The following is a 17,365-nucleotide window of genomic DNA, read 5'->3' on the forward strand; positions in this document are numbered from 1 at the left end:
AATTAAACAATTGCTTCACAAGTGTTTGCCACTTAATATTAACACTACATTTACTATATTCCCATGACCTACAATGCAGCTCCAACAAGGAAGCACAGTTTGTGTAATTAAAAGAAACTTAAGTAATCTTAATGATATTGTGTAATTGCTTAATAGTTCACAAGTCCAACAGGAGCACTCTTTGTCCAGTGTCAGTTTTAACAACAAATAAATAGCATAAACACGCATTAAACATGTAATCTACTATACTAAATGACTGATGAGAATTTAACACTTGAATTTCACTTCAATCCCTAAAACCACCAGGTTAACACTTCATGTTTACATAATTCCAGTCTTATGTTACTACTGGTTTAAACCAGGGCTCTGATAGCTCTCAGAATTAAACACGAGAGAATTAGGAGAAAAGAAAAAGAAAGAACAATAAGACAAAACGTCTGAGTGAAAGGAAAGAAGAGAGAAACCAGCAACCTTTCCGGTCATTCAATGGCTGTACAGATCTTCACTGCATTTAGGCAAGGTTGGTGCTATACATACACCGCTTAAAACTTCAACACAGAAAGGGAGAGGCAAAGGAGAGGGGTGGGGAGAAACAGCGATGTGTGAAATGACAGGAAATAGGAACAAAAGAATAGTTGGGCGAGAGCTTCAGGCGTGGAGGGCACTAAAAACATAAGGGGTAGAGTTGGCAGTGAGAAATAAGAGAGGAAGAATGGAAGACATTCGGCTATGGAAAGGACAAAGAGAGGAACACACCCAATGTCTGCATTATGGGGTAAAGATAGGGGCAGGGACAAAGATTGAGGAAATAAAGTCAAAATATCTACATGATGCAGAATTAACAAATAGTGACAAAGAACAAAAAGATGTCCACAGACAGACTGGCTATAAAATTGGTTCTGCTGAAACATTAGTTTTTGGTTTGACCACTACATTCCTTGTATACAATATAATAGAGAGGGTGCAAGAAAAGTTGTAACAGAGAAGATTTTTAGAAGGAAACTGAAGTGAAACGAGCCTTATTCTGGTTCTCCATGGCGGCTCTATGACCTTTCATGCATGGATTAGGACACGGACGTTCACAAAACAAGCATTGGAAATGCAATAGGTCTCGCAATAGAAAAGTGTGAGCTTTTGGTGTGGAAAATGTAATTATTTTTTAATTTTTGTTTATGTTTTTCAAAATATAAAAGTATTAATTTTGTTATTAGAAATGCCAATAGTTATAAAATTAGCAAATGTTACATCTATAGCATTAGTAAAGGTACATGTTTAGTTTTCCCCTGTCTTACATGTATTGATCTGACAAATCACAATGTTTTAACAAGAACAGAAGTGAAAACATTTAACATCTTTTTATGACATTTGTAATAAAGCTTGAAACATTGACAGAAAATATTTGAACCAGTTGTTGTTGAATGGTTTCACAGATTGATGCTGTGGTGGCGCTGAGTGATGTTGTTTTGGCGACAAGTGATTCTGTGGCGTTCAGTGATGCTGTGCAATAGATAGATAGAGGGAGGGTGATAGATAGAGGGAGGGCGATAGAGGGAGGGAGGGCGATAGAGGGAGGGAGGGCGGTAGAGTGATGGAGGGCGATAGTGTGATGGAGGGCGATAGAGTGAGTGAGGGCGGTAAAGTGAGTGAGGGCGTAAGAGTGAGGGCGTTAGAGTGAGGGCGTTAGAGTGAGGGCGTTAGAGTGAGGGCGTTAGAGTGAGGGCGTTAGAGTGAGGGCGTTAGAGTGAGGGCGTTAGAGTGAGGGTGTTAGAGTGAGGGTGTTAGAGTGAGGGTGTTAGAGTGAGGGTGGTAGAGTGGTAGGGTGAGGGCGGTAGAGTGGTAGGGTGAGGGCGGTAGAGTGGTAGGGTGAGGGCGGTAGAGTGGTAGAGTGAGGGCGGTAGAGTGAGGGTGGTAGAGTGGTAGAGTGAAGGCGGTAGAGTGGTAGAGTGAGGGCGGCATAGTGGTAGCGTGAGGGCGGTAGAGTGGTAGAGTGAGTGCGGTAGAGTGTAGAGTGAGGGCAGTAGAGTGAGGGCGTGAGGGCGGTAGAGTGGTATAGTGAGTGCAGTAGAGTGAGGGCGTGAGGGCGGTAGAGTGGTAAAGTGAGGGCGGTAGAGTGAGGGCAGTAGAGTGAGGGCGGTAGAGTGGTAGAGTGAGGGCGGTAGAGTGGTAGAGTGAGGGCGGTAGAGTGGTAGAGGAAGGGCGGTAGAGTTGTAGAGTGAGGGCCGTAGATGGCGTGAGGGCAGTAGAGTGAGGGAGGTAGAGTGAGGGCGGTAGAGTGGTAGAGCGAGGGCGGTAGAGTGAGGGTGGTAGAGTAGTAGAGTGAGAGTGGTAGAGTGAGGGCGGTAGAGTGGTAGAGTGAGGGCGGTAGAGTGGTAGGGTGAGGGCGGTAGAGTGGTAGAGTGAGGGCTGTAGAGTGGTAGAGTGAGGGCGGTAAAGTGAGGGCGGTAGACTGGTAGAGGAAGGGTGGTAGAGTGGTAGAGTGAGGGCGGTAGAGTCCGGCCAAGAGAAAGTAACAAAGGAAGCTAAGCATGCATGCAGAGAGGCGAGTGAGAGACTAGCGCTGCCTGCTCCGTAAGCATTAGAAAGAAAAGTGTGTGGCAGAAGTACAGGCTATCTGACTCTTCGCACGCACCCATTCAGATGTTGGCCTCTCAGCGGAGTCTGCCAACTAGACAAACAAGTGCTGAGTTGCAGATTAATGTAGGTATTAACTCTGCCTCAACCAGAAGACAGCCGAGCTGAAACCTGCCGCTCTCTAAACGGTCACAAAGTACAGCAACGTTGCAAGGATTCAGCGTTTGAGTTTCAGAGCTATATTAGCATCCTGTGTGCTGTCATGCACCTTATTTAAGGCAAAAGAGTCCGCTCAAACAAGCAAGGGTTACTGTGTTTTGCTCAACAAACCATTTCTAACAGACATTGGCCTTTTCTGAAATAGCTTGTAGGTCACTATGATCCATTGCCAATAGGGAATTAGACTCCAGTAGCAAACAACATGCATTTCTAAGAACTACCCACAAATAATATCACTTTCCTGTCCAGCTCTGTGAACCAGCGGGATTTTAATAGCAGCTCTAAAACGTACTCCAGTGCATGACGCTGGCAGTTTATCAGGACAAATATCCACATTGATATTGCTGTTCATCAAAAGTAAACACAACAGTGTTGGCTAGGCAGGAGCTTTTGTTGGTTCACGTACCTATAGTTTTAAAAGAAAAGGTACAATAGGGAAAAGAGGGGCCGTTTCCAGGTAATGTGCGCCAATGATCCAGTAACTTCACCTTAGCTTAAAGATCGGCAGAGGAAACGCCAGTTCGTCTAGCACAAATGGCTGGCTGACACATAACGGTGATCTGCACATAATGTGGGGGTAGACGGAGAGAAACTGGCATGCAGGGAGGCAGGAGGAGAAACAGTCTGGCATGCAAAGGTAACATATACCAAGAATCTAATATAGAAGTTTAGTATCGCAAGCAGAAGAAGATGCCATTCAGAGTGAGAGGTGATGGTACATATGAAAGACGCTTGCAAGCAGTGGACAGAGAAGTGCAAGTAGAGCAGTTAGCATGCACAGGAAGTGGGGGGCTCAGAATGGAATTAAAAAAACAAGTATTATTAACAGCAACTCAGCTTCAAAAGATGGAAAATCAGTGGGATTAACATGATAGCATGCCAAGATGAAGGAACCTAATGAGTAAGCCCACACCTTCAAAATATCGCACGAAGGCCTAGAGGTAAGAACAGTAAAACCACTTGATAATGGATAGGCTTGTACAATAATGGGCACCGCTAGACCTAAATGAAAATAATTAACTCAAATCAGTAGCATCCTTTCCATGTCCCAGGATATGAGGCTCACTTGAGTCTACTGACTAAAACAGTGCTATAAGCTCAGTAAGGAGAACCATAAAATAGCTATCTACTCCTTACTACCCAGAGCACCTACTCTGGTACATGGCATCTTTCCTATGGTGCATCCGAGCAGAGAAGACGTTCCATTGCAAGTAACTCTTAAGTTACAAACGATACCAAATAGGCAGGATACCAACAGCCTATGAGAGAAGTTAGAAAGAAAATCAGGAAGAAGTCCAGAAATATTAACCCACATCATGGAACGGGAGAATTATAACTGTATTATAGATAGAGAAGAGGTGTTAAATCACCAGCCCCCTGGAAAGTGGGCATCAATTCCATACGGTTATCATTCTGACCCCCCCTAGATCCCGGTGCATGATAAGAACACAGTCCAGGTCTGAAAGTGGGTCAAGGATGGCAAATAAAGGAAGCAAAACTAACCAGCGCAGTATGTAAGCTGCAAAGGTAACGAGAAGAAAAAACAGCAAATCCGCATAGTTCAAGCAGTCATAAATAATAAAGCCCCCATCATAGAACACCCTTCATTCCTACATGTCGTATGAAGCGAAGATAATGAGAGGGCCACCCGTCACGGCAAGAAGCAAAAAAACCGACAGAATGAACTAGCCTAAAAGTCAGCTTGCCAACGTAAGACTTACCGAGATAAGACTGTTGCGGTCAGCTGGAGCGCTGGTGCACGTAACAGCAACAGAGAGCCGGGCAGGAAACCGCAATGGTATTGGGTTTGTTTAAATAACGCGGCGAGCCTAGAGAAACCGGAACACCTGCGTCAATTGGAGGGGGCGTGCCCATCGCGGGTCATATAGTTCGCTCTTTTCATAGCGGCCATATTGTGGCGATAGTCATTATGTCCAAACCAAATTATTGTTAGGATATTTTAAAGATCAAAAGCGTAAGATGGGCATAATTTTCATCTATGCCCAATATGCAATGATGCCAAAAGAAGTCTCAGTAATTATCAGCGCAATGACGAAAAAGGTTGCACCTTCTATAAATAAAGCCCATAGGTTGCATATGCGGCGCGAGCGACTAACAAAAGATACATTGCATCAGGGAGCACTGTGTGTTGTTAGGAGGGCATTGCTGTGGGGAGGGGGGGGAGGAGAAATGCGACATGGCGGGGAGGGGGCGGAGCGGGGGAGAGGGTGTTAAGCAGCAGGGTACAGACGGCTGAGGGAACAGACGGCGAACAGACGGCGGGCAGGGGAGGGGGCGGAGCGGGGAGGGGGTGTGAAAGCAGCAGGGGCCTGGAGTGCGGCTGAGGGAACTGATGTGCACGCGCTTTTAAATTCAATGCGCATGCGCATTGAGCTTGCATCGACAGGCGAGACCTAAAAACATATAATTGAAAGAATGAAAGAAGTTCTACTACCTTTCTGAAGCAGCAGAAACCAGCCTAACCTATCTAAAAGACAGCAATTCTATGTTTTTGCACGTCAGCCCCATGTTGCTTCAGGCAGCTTTGGCAAAAATAAATGCTGCTTGGTGAAAATAGTAATGCCAAACTTAACAAACATGGTGAAGGTGATAGATCAATGCTTGTTTTGCATCGCCATAGCCTTTGCTTTTTTTTTTGTTTTTTTAAATTTTTTTTATTTTCAATAAACGAAAAACACATTACAATACACATTGCAGAGTTGGTTTTAAGCCCAAGAAAAACATTGCTGGAAAAAAACTTTGCACATCCATGTAGATAATCTGATGAGGAGCACTTATGTGGCGGTTTACAACATAGAGATCAATAACCACAAGGGAATAATAAACAATAATCTTAAAGGAAAAAACACACATCAGTCTATACCCCGTAGCACAATGAATCTTTAGCCAACCCATTCAGCCACCGGCGCCCAGATTCTAGTTGCTAATAACCGGCTCCTCCCCCTTTTACAAGAAAACACAGAGAATTCTAACCTATGGAGGGCTAACAGTCTTGCTCGCCATTGTGCAAACGTCGGGGCTTCCACAGATAACCACTGAGAAGTAATGCACAGACGTGCCTGGGACATAGCAATGAATAGAAGAGCTGATTTATAGAATGAATGAGTACCAGCTGAGCTATTACCCACGTCAACCCCGAATATTACTAATGCAGGAGTCAATAGGCAACTTATCTTAAGTGTAGAGTTGATAAAATGCTCAATATCATCAAAAAACCCTACTAATACTGGACAGGCATAGAGCATATGTATTATGTCCGCGGTCAATGAATTACAGCGAGCACGTGTATTGCCCTTCCTAGCACCCCATTTTGCGATTTTCATTGGTGTATAATAAAGATCTAACATGGCCATATAGCTTTGTGTCTTCAATGAACCTGATACGATGACCTTACTGGCATATTCCATTACCGGGGCTAAGTCAATACCTGTCCGACCTAATTTAGTTTCCCACTTGGCACTTTGTACTAACAAGTCGTCCGGAAAGGTTGATACTATATATTGATAAAGTGCCCCTATTCTACTTCTTTTCCCAATCATCTCGATAATTGGCAACTTATCAAGTATAGCTGTTGAGGTCTTCAGTTGTTTGTACACAAAGCTTTGTATTTGCAGATATTTAAAAAATCGCGCGGGGTAGTTTATATTTATTCCTAATGTCACTGTATGCTAAAATTTGCCCATCCTCTACTAGATCACCCAGCATATAGGCACCCTTCCTTTGCCATCCAAGCATTACAAAGTCTTGAAAGATACTAGGAAACACTCTGCTGCTTTTGAATGGTGTATAGAAATTCAGATTTGGAATGTCTAATTTTTTCCTAATTTCCTGCCAGATAGAGCACGCAGCGATCAATACTTTGAAGCGTGTCCTTTTGTAATAGCTAGGCTCCAAAACTTCCAACATTATACCCTTAGCAGCTTCACCTAGCCCTATCTCATATATAGTAGGTTGGTTGGACATCGGTACATTCGCCCTATCACCGCATATCAACACTCCCATAGTTTGTAACATTGCTGCCCAGTAATACATAACAAGGCTGGGAACCGCCCAGCCCCCCCCGATCTCGAGGAAGATACATCCACTTAGCTGCTCGTCGTGGTCGTCTATATCCCCACAAAAACCTACTACAGGCCCTCTCTGCCTTAATCAAGCTATTTTGTGAAAATAACAAAGGAACAGTTCTAAACAGATATAAAAATCTTTGGAGGACTGTCATTTTCAGGACGCTACAGCGGCCATATAAAGATAGATGTAGGTTGCCAAGTCTCCCCAATTTAGTGTTGACTGCTTCTATCATTGGGAGGATATTTAGGTCCGGAATCCTATCAACTATGGAACTTATCCGCACCCCTAAATACATAGCTTCCGGAACAACTGGAGCATCGGATATAGGCCTATCGGGAGTCTGAACCACCTGCGTTTTTGACACATTAAGCTTATAACCCGACACTACTCCAAACTGTTTGGCTAGTTCCTTCAGTGCCAGAAATGCAGATTGGACATCAGATGTTATCACAACTATATTGTCTGCATAAGCTAACAGGTCATAAGAGATGTCACCAGCCCTAATTGGAGCTATAGCCTGATTGGCCAGGATCTTAGAGAGAAACGGATCTATATATAGGGCAAACAGCAGGGGTGAACAGGGACACCCCTGCCGTGTGCCTCTAGTAATAGAAAAAAAACTAGTCTGCTGCCCTGAGATGTGGAGTTGGGCCCTTGGGGAGAAATACATAGCAGAGACTGCATGTATAAAGCCATCTGGAAACCCCTTCCATCTAAGTACTGCCCATAGGAACCCCCAGGAGACCCTGTCGAATGCCTTCTCGGCGTCCAACAGGATCACCCCGAGGGGAGATTTTGTGACATGGGCCCAGTCTAACAATGCAATGGAACGCCTAACATGGTCCGCTGTGTCCCTGCCTGGAATAAATCCATGCTGATATATGTTATGTTATGTTATGTTATGTTAATAACTTTTATTTGGCGCACAGCTGCCCCAGCGAAGGGGCGTCCTGGCGCCTGATCAGATACCACAACATAACAGGTCAGAGCTGAAAGCAGAAAAATCAAATAACAGAGGCGAACAGGTGAGTTTTGATGGCGCGTCTGAAAAGAGTGAGACTATTTAGGGCACGAATGTGTCCAGGAAGGGAATTCCAAAGATCAGCCGCCAGAATACGAAAAGAGCGTCCTCCCATCCTACTCAGTCTGAACCTAGGCTTAATCGCCAGATGGTGAGATTCAGACCTGAGGGACCGCGTGGGGACATACGGAGAGATAAGGCCCGCAAGGGCGGGAGGGGAGGAAAGCTTCAAGATCTTAAATGTCAGACAGAGAGCCTTAAATTTGATTCTCTGTCTGACCGGAAGCCAATGAAGGGAGGTCAGGACAGTGGAGACGGAGCAGCGTCTCGGAAGGCCCACAATGCCCCGTGCGGCAGCATTCTGCACTCTCTGGAGCCTAGTAGCCTCAGCCTGATTAACTCCAAGCAGCAGAGCACTCCCGTAGTCTAACCGAGAAAGGATAGAGGCCTGAACCACCAGTTGCCGCGTGGGGGGGTCGAAGAATTTGAGGACAGGTCTCAGTCCTCGCAGAATACCAAAGCAGGTAGCTGCTGTCTTCTTAGTATGACTGGTAAAAGAAAGGTTGGAATCCAGCCAGACCCCCAGATTTTTAACTTCGGCCGCTGGAATTGGGGACACCCCCAATTCGGGAGGCCACCACTGGTCTCCCCAAAGTTCCGCCTGCTTCCCTAAAACCAGGACCTCGGTTTTCTTAGCTTTAAGCTGTAGGCAGTTCTTACGCATCCAGTTAGCCACAGCTATAAGTCCTGCACGGAATCTGGGCGCATTCACCTCAGGGTCCCCACTGAGTGTCACCGCCAGCTGCGTGTCGTCGGCGTACGATGTCATGGTAAGGCCACATTGCCTGACGACAGCAGCCAGCGGTTTCACATACAGGTTGAACAGTGTGGGGCTTAGAGCAGAGCCCTGAGGGACTCCCAGACCCAGAGAATGGAAAGAGGACTGGCCAGGTGGAATGGCTACTTTGAAAAACCGGTCCGAGAGGAAGGAGCGGAACCACTGATGAGCCTTCCCCACAATACCCACTTCCTCCAGGCGCCGCATCAAGATGTCATGAGACACCGTGTCGAACGCGGCGCTCAGGTCTAATAATAGGAGCGCCGCAGTCTGCCCCGCATCCAGCACTGACCGCAAATGCTCGGTCATGAAGAGCAAGGCAGTCTCAGTGCTGTGTTGAGAGCGAAACCCATTTTGACTCTCGTCAAGAATATTATTACGAGAGAGATGGGCAGACAGGGTGGAGTTTACGTGTGCCTCAGTGACCTTAGCGGTCCAAGGCAGGAGGGAGATGGGCCGGTAGTTCTCCGGGAGCAAGGGGTCTAGGTTGGGTTTCTTCAGAATAGGGCTGACCACAGCTTGCTTCCAGGAGGAAGGAACCACGCCCTCACTGAGGGAGAGATTAATCAGCTCCAAGATGGGCTCGCGACAGAGAGGCGGGAGAAGAGTAAAAAACTCCGGCTTCAGCGGGTCTAAGGGAGAGCCAGATTTAATTTTGAGGCTCAGAGTGTCAAATGCCTCGTTAGACATGGCCGGCAAGGAGGACAGAGTTTCAGAAACCGAGACCTTCACAACACTAGGAGCATCCCCGGGAGCAGATGGAATAAATCCTCGATAGATTGTCTGCACCTTCTCCACGAAAAAGGATGCCAAACTTTCACAGTGCGAGTCCGTGCAGATTTCTCGCGAGGTAGCCCGTTTCCCCGTCAGGTCTTTGAGTACCTTGAAAATTAATTTGGAAGGGTTAGGGCTGTTGGAGAACTCAGCTGCGTAATACGCAGCCCGGGTTTGACAGATAGCTCTGTGGTAGATCTTAAGCTGGGCAAAGTACAGAGATTTTAACATGGGATCAAAGGATTTCCTCCAGGCCCTCTCAGCTTGCCGGCAGGTTCTCTTAAGCTCGGCAAGAGTCTCATTGTACCAAGGGCTGCGGGTTTTGGCGTGACATTTAGACCAACGCAGAGGTATAAGAGAATCGAGGGCCGTAAGGACCCAGTTGCAAAACTGTTCGTATCCCTGTTCCACATTCTGCAGTTTGCCTAGGGGCTGTGCCTCCAATATCCTAACAAAGTCCTCCAGCTTGAGTTTACGCCAATTGCGCTTTAGGATCTGTTTATCCACAGGTTTAAGTTGTGGATTATCTAAGGGACATGACACTTTAACCAACATGTGGTCCATCCAACCCAACGCCATCGGGTCAGATGTTCTAGCCCGGACTAAGGTGGTGAAGAAGGGGTCAAGTATATGTCCTCCTATATGGGTAGGGGAGGTGACCAGTTGGTTAAGTTGCATTGCTTCAAGGTCCGCTAGCAAGGAGCTGATGGATGGAGATGACGTCTGATCAAGATGTATGTTTAAGTCACCTACTATGTTAAAGGTAGCAAAGCTAGGAACCAGCGAGCTAACCACATCTACTAGGGCGGTCTTGAAGACGGTGTCGTTCCCAGGTGGACGATAGATAAGCATGCCACGAAAGGTGAATTGATGACTAACCTTTACCTTAAAAGAGGCGCTTTCACACATTGGAAGATCCTGAGCCTTCCACTCAGCCGAGAAGCAAGATTTAGTCGCCATGGCTATACCACCTCCCCTAGTTGCGCGGTTCAAAGTAAACACCGTATAGGTAGAAGGGAAAGCCAGATTTATGATGGCAGTGTCAGCATCCTGTAACCAAGTTTCGGTAAGAAAAATGATATCAGGAGAGTCCGTATCTATCATGTCCCGGAGAGACTGATAGTGCTTGACCAGAGATCTAACATTCAAGCTCCATATATTAAGTGTTCGCTCAGTACAATCTATATGAATGCCGCGGGCAGTCCCTTCAGCAGGGCACACCACACCCCATATATGGAGACCAACGGAGTAATCACTTGCGCGAGTCGACAAGCCAAACTTTTAGAGTAAACTTTCGAATCTCCATTGATTAATGATATCGGCCTGGTTTCCCTTTTTTCTTGAACAGGACTATAATTGCATTTCGCCATGATTCCGGCACTAATGCCTTCTGCGCTGCTCTAAGGACCTCGAGAAATTCAATTTAATATCATCTAGAAAGATTTTATAGAATTCCAATGGAACAGCGTCTGGGCCACAGGCCTTACCATTGGCTAAAGATTTAACTGCAAATTCCAATTCTTCCATTTGAATGGGAGAACCCAAAAAATCAGCCTGTTCTTGAGAGATTTTAACTGTCTCCAAATCATTAAAAAACTCCTCCATAGCCCTCTCCGTATCCAGCCCAGGAATATCCTCCCTATCTTCCGTATACAGAGAGGAGTAGAAATCCAAGAAAACTCTATTAACTGCCTCTTGGGTATCATATATTATTCCATGCTGATCTTGGATTTTTACTACCTGATTCTGTATACTGCGCTGGCGAAGTCTCTTGGCTAAAACCCTACCAGAATTCTCCCCAAACTCAAACATCTCTCTGTACGATATTGCAAGTACTTCAGTGCGAGATCTTTTCCGAATAACTCTAATAGTTTGGCTTTCAAAATTACTACTTTTTGTTGACTCAACTGAGTTTCGTGACCATTCTTGATATTCAGAGTTAGTTGAATCTCTGCCTCTCTTAGCTCCTCGACGCGCCTACGCATCTGCTCTTGTTCAGACTTCCATCTATATGAAGTGAAACTTTTGGTCTTCCCCCGTAGTCCAGCTTTCAGTGTGTCCCATACCATTTGATCGGATGCCGACCCAATATTTATATCTAGAAACTGGGCTATCCACTTTTTAATATGAGCCCGATACTCGTCTTCGCAAAGCAGCTTCCTTTCGAACGTCCACTCCCTAGGGGGTTTCCTAATTCGAGGCCATTCGCACTCTGCTATTAATGGGTTATGGTCCGATATGAGTCGTGGAAAACAGGAAATAGAAGAAACAATTGACATCTGCTCTGTGAGGAAAACATAATCTAACCTAACATTTTTGTTATGGGGGATAGAATGATATGTAAACCCATCTTCCATTTTATTATGTAAATACCATAGGTCAACCAAACCATGCTCCTGGAGGAAAGACTGAAGCGCTTTGAACACTTTTGGTTTTCTACCCACATATTTTGGATCTCTAGCTAAATCGAAATTACTTAAAGTATTAATGTTCATATCACCACATACAAAGAGTGGAGTAGGCCAAGCTGCCAATTCCACATCTAGCTGTTGGACCACCTCCGGATCGTCTAAATTCGACCCATACACATTACAAATCGTTAATTGTTTACCACCTATGCAAACTTCAGCTATGGCCCACCTACCCATTCTGTCCCCCAATGTCCTTTTACAGGAACCTAAGCCCCGTTTCGTAAATGTAGCGACCCCTCTAATCATAGAAGTCTGTTTGGAACAAATAAGGAGCTCATAGCCAGCCAGCCTAAGAAGATCCCGCTTTCCCCACGGTACATGCGTTTCCTGTATACAAAGGATGTCTGCTCGCAGCAAATGAACAATTTTAGCAAAGAGAGCCCGCTTTTTCGCATCATTTAGGCCGCATACATTCCATGTACAAAAAACCAATTTATCCTGCCCCATCAGAATAAAAAAAAATCAAAAGCCAGAACAAGATGTGCATATACTCAAACTGTAATACCATTTCTGCAATGCAAACAAATACTCTGTTAGTTTTTTTTCCCCATCCCCTCCCCCCCTTATACCACCCCCCACACCCCCACCACCCATAGTAAGGCTTAAGGACCAAGTCCTCAGTGATGTTGCGCTGCTATAACCGTGCCCCTCCCCATCAGCTTCCCTACCAACACCTGTGCCCTTCCTTTTCCCCCTCTACTCCTTGCACCCTATTTCCTTATCGAAAACATCCAAATAGTTATAGGTACCACAGAAAAGAAAAAGGATTTTTCAGAATCATGAAAAAGAAAAGAAAAAAACCCCACACAATTGCACGCTATTGAGCTTCATAGCCTAATCATTACAATCAACCTCTATACCCCGACTAATGTCTTAATCGTAAAGGTAGAATTCTGGGGTACTCAATTATATCAAAACTAAGCATTTGAATAACCAAAATTTAGGAGCAGAGTTCTCTGGAAAAAAGATAGGCACTTATTGACATAAACTAACAGCAGATTAAGCGGTGATCCACAGCAGGGTCCAACCTACAGTCTACAGGCCAATCAGGCCAACTCAGCAAAGAAGATTCCCTCTAAACAGGCAAAGCACTATATATTGTAATGCCTATCTTTTAGTACGCTCGGCCACCTCCTTTAAGTAATCCTGTGCTAAATTACACGATGTAAAGAACCTCGCTTTCCCATTGACAATAACTTTTAACTTTGAAGGATTAAGCAGGAACACCTGGGCTCCCGCTTCCTGAAAGGGAACAATTAATTTTCGCATTTGCCAGCGTTCTTTAACAGTCGTTGGGCAGAAGTCTGGCGAACGAAGAACTCACATCCCATAGCGGCTCTTTTCTTCTCCGGCCTTGCTAAGTCATATAGGGCCTTGCGCAGCAAGTAATTATTCAGGCAAATTAGAATAGCCCTTGGGTAGAGGTTCTGACCCCTTTGTCCTTCCTTGCCCCGATTTCTCAACACAAAGGGGAATCTATGAGCACGAATTACTTCAACATCCCAATTCCAGGCCCTTAATTCGGGAAAAGCTTGCTTGAACAGCTGTACAACAAATTTGCGAGGGTCTGCTCCCTCCTTCGATTCTTCTATTCCTAGCACGCGTAGGTTATTACGGCGTGCCCGGTTCTCTAGGTCCGTGAGCTTCCATTCTAAGTCGGACTCAGATCTTTGTAGGGACTCCACAACCCTCTGTTGCTTCACTAAAGTATCTTCGACCGAAGAGACTCTCTCCTCAACCTCAACCACCCTCGTAGTTACTTCAGCACAGGTTTTGACCAGCCGTCTCACGGTATTCTGTAGTTTCCTTACTGCTCCTTGTGTGCGTAAGCCCTCCGCTTTTGTCTCGGTTCGATGAGCCATGATGGTCTTATAGATTAGGCCGAGGGTGATTGAGCCCTCTTCCAGCTCCTCTTCCAACTCCTCATCCAGGTTCGGCTGCGTAACCTGCTGGATTTGATCCTGCTGTACTCCATCCGTGAGATCAGTCGTTTTCTTCACTGTAGACGGTGAGGCAGACTGGTCAAGCTCTTCTCCTTCAAAGTCATCTGGTAAGTCCCCCCAGTCCCCCATGTTACTGGAGCTATCCAACTCATGTTCCTTATCTGACAGAGTCGTTAAATGCGACATAGAATAGAATTTCCCATCAGACTCCAGTTCGACGATTTTGTAAGCTGAATCCAGCGACGTTTCTGATCCTGATCCTATCTGTAGAGGATCGTTAACTTCATTTGGTGGTACTGTTGCAGCCACTATAGTTTCTTTAGTCTTCACCGTTCGTCTTTTGTCAAATATTGCTGCAACAGTCTTCTGCTTGATAGGTGTCTCTTGAACCTGAGGCTGGTGGACCACTGAGTCACGGTATTGACTTTGAATGTCTCCTAGGGCACCTTGCGCCGCCAATGCTTGATTAGATGAAACTAGCGGAGTATCTTCGGGCGCCGCACTCTCAACTTGCTTACTACTGGCCCCTCCAGACTTAATCTTTGTAGCATTCCCCTTAGCCTTAGATTCATTGTTAGTAGCACTTGTAGTACCCGGATTCAGTTCTCCAGTAGCTACAGCCCCAACTGGCATATCAACTGCTGCCACTCCCTTGTTCCTGGCAGTACCCCTGCCCTTTGGCGCCATCCTATAAACTGGAAGTTAAATCAGAACCAAGTGTCCCCTCCTTGGAATGCAAATTTATTGCCAAGTCTCTAATATGCCACTCTCTTATGCAACAGCTATCCACAATACTTTTATTAAAAAATAAGCTTTAGAGAGGAAAACTACTAGTCCCAGAATGCACCAGACTAGCTTACTTGTTTTCGCTGACTTTCAGCATTGCCTGTTGCAGAGCAATATTAGGTCCTTTTTCCCTCGCCAGTCCAGTACTGTTTGCAGCCAGGAGGGCACTTCGGGAGAATCTGCAGGGTTTTAGAAGGTTAACATTAGCCCCGGGATCGAGGAGCACCAAGGAGCACCATTTTGTATATGGCAGCCTTTGAGGACAATAATGTATTGAACATTCGGAACCCTTTTCAACATCATCTAAATATATGGGTTCGATACATAGATGATATCCTCATAATCTGGAATGGCGATGTGACCACGTTTACTGAATTTCATAATTGGCTCAACCAGCAGTCTCCACATCTACAATTCACTATCCAATCTGATCACAACAACATTGACTTCCTTGATATCACCATCTACCACCACGAAGGTCAACTACTAACTACCCTCTATAGGAAACCCTCTGAAAGGAACTCCTTACTTCAATATAGCAGCCACCACCCCCGGGCACTGAGAGACAACCTACCCTTTGGGCAGTTCTTGCGAATTCGCAGAAATTGCTCCACGAAGGAGCATTATTTTGAACAATCAGAAGATCTAACAGACCGCCTGAGATCACGAGGCTATCCCAAAAGACTGATCACTAAGGCCCGCAAGAGAGCCTGGTTCTACCCTCGCGAAGAACTCCTGAGAGCAAAGGATTCCACCACCAGCTCAGTGGACCGCATTGTATGCGTCACCACCTTCTCCACGAAGAGTAATCAAATCAAGAAAATTGTCAACAACCATTGGCAACTGATTGCAGATGACATTGAACATCCTGAAAAACCTCTCCATGCTTTCAAGAAATCGAGAAGTATCAGAGACTACGTTGTACGTTCACTCCTTCCTACCAAGGAGGAACCCACTATAAGAACACTTTGGAACCTTCAACCTACAGTAGGCCACTTCAAGTGCGGGCAGTGCAAGGCCTGCAGCAGTACACTACAAACCAAAGAATTCCATCATAACCAGAACAAGATCCAACTGAAATCTCTAACCAATTGCAATACATCAACAGTGATATATGCCATTACTTGTCCGTGTGACCTCATTTACATCGGTCAAACCCAACAGAAAATAAAACAGCGCATCTTACAACACATGAGCAGAATAAGGTGTGAAGTGGTAGGGGCTCCCCTTGTTGACCACTTCAGATCAGCCTCACACCCTCCGGAGAGCCTGAGATGGATTGTGATTGAAAAAGCCTCCTTGGGCCCCAGGGGAGGGGACATCACAACTATACTTAACATCAGAGAACTTAAATGGATGTTCTTTTTCAACTCTATCCAATGTGGTTTAAATGAACATGATAGCTCTTTCTCACAGCTTGCTACCTTACCCTAATCTTTAAACCTCTAACTCGACCTGCCTAGGGTCCTTCTGGTAATGCACAATCGTTTATGTACTTAGACTGCTCTACCACCATGTAATAGGTATGCATCTTTGCATATATAGATGGCTCTGCATCATGATGTATATGGTTTATGTAAAATTGTTCTATATACCGATATGGAGACCTTGCATTGCCCTTCTGGTTGGCTAAACTGTATTGTGAATATAAATGAACCATAATCGCTGCTTGGTAATTCACCTCCACAGTCTGACCATTTTCTGCACTGTCTAAACTGCCTTAACCATCATGTGATAGGTTCGCAGTACTTTATGCTGACTTCAGCTTAGCGCACCAATACCCATGTGCTACCATACTTTGATTTCTGAAATATGCCTTACTGTAAATTGCCCTGATTATTCCAGCACTGCTCTGAATAACTCGTATGTCAGTAATGTCACTACGCTCAATGTATACCTGGTCCAAATGACAAACGAATTTATCCTCAGGGACGTGACTATTCTTACACGGTAAGATTTCTCGGACTAATTTTTTAAGAAAATGTCCTTGATTATCCATACCTTATAGGCCCACTTTACTAACTATAATACTTTACCGCTCATGTTTAATTGACCACGGTTTTATTAAACCGATTTAATTTCACCCCCCAACGGGTTACCAAGACGACCACCGACTCCTTAGTCTTTCCATGCTATCGATTGTCACGTGACCTCTTCGGTGCCATGACAACGGAGACACCAGGAAGCTCGGCGTTCTCCTCGAGACAGCCGAGGCAGAGGTTGCGCTCCGATTAAACTGCGTTAGACCGGTAAGCTTTTCCTCCCACGTAGCTCCGGACATTTTTCCTGATCTATGTTTGCCTGCCTCGCCAACAGTAGTAGAATTAACGCGCTCCCCGTTTTCTGTGTATTAGGTTACGGATTCTGATTAATCCATCCTTTCCACGGGGACACGAGACTGACTTCCCTCAAATCGGTAAGCATTACCGATCACCGCCATCGTGTATTTTTGACTTTCAGTGACTCTTATAACGGTCCCATTTCCAATCTGAAATATGTCCTCCTTTATTCAGAGATTTGGAGTGGTCCCCAGCCCAGCACCCGGATCGTTTCGTTCCTCATTACCCTTGTGGGATATGTATTTTACTCTTCCAAGTAAGTTCCGAGATAGTCTCTCTTCTCCAGCTCTTGACATGAGCACGCCCTCTTTCTA

At 45.4% G+C, this 17,365-nt stretch overlaps 1 protein-coding gene across 2 annotated transcripts in view; it reads right to left on the bottom strand.

The window, feature by feature from the left end:
* LOC147734644 (zinc finger CCCH-type antiviral protein 1-like) overlaps nt 1-17,365 on the bottom strand; it is a 172,380-nt gene that overhangs the window by 59,543 nt on the left and 95,472 nt on the right. The window lies entirely within an intron of this gene.

This window comes from Lissotriton vulgaris, chromosome 1_2 (genome assembly GCF_964263255.1).
Source record: "Lissotriton vulgaris chromosome 1_2, aLisVul1.2, whole genome shotgun sequence".
NCBI classification, from domain to species: domain Eukaryota; kingdom Metazoa; phylum Chordata; class Amphibia; order Caudata; family Salamandridae; genus Lissotriton; species Lissotriton vulgaris.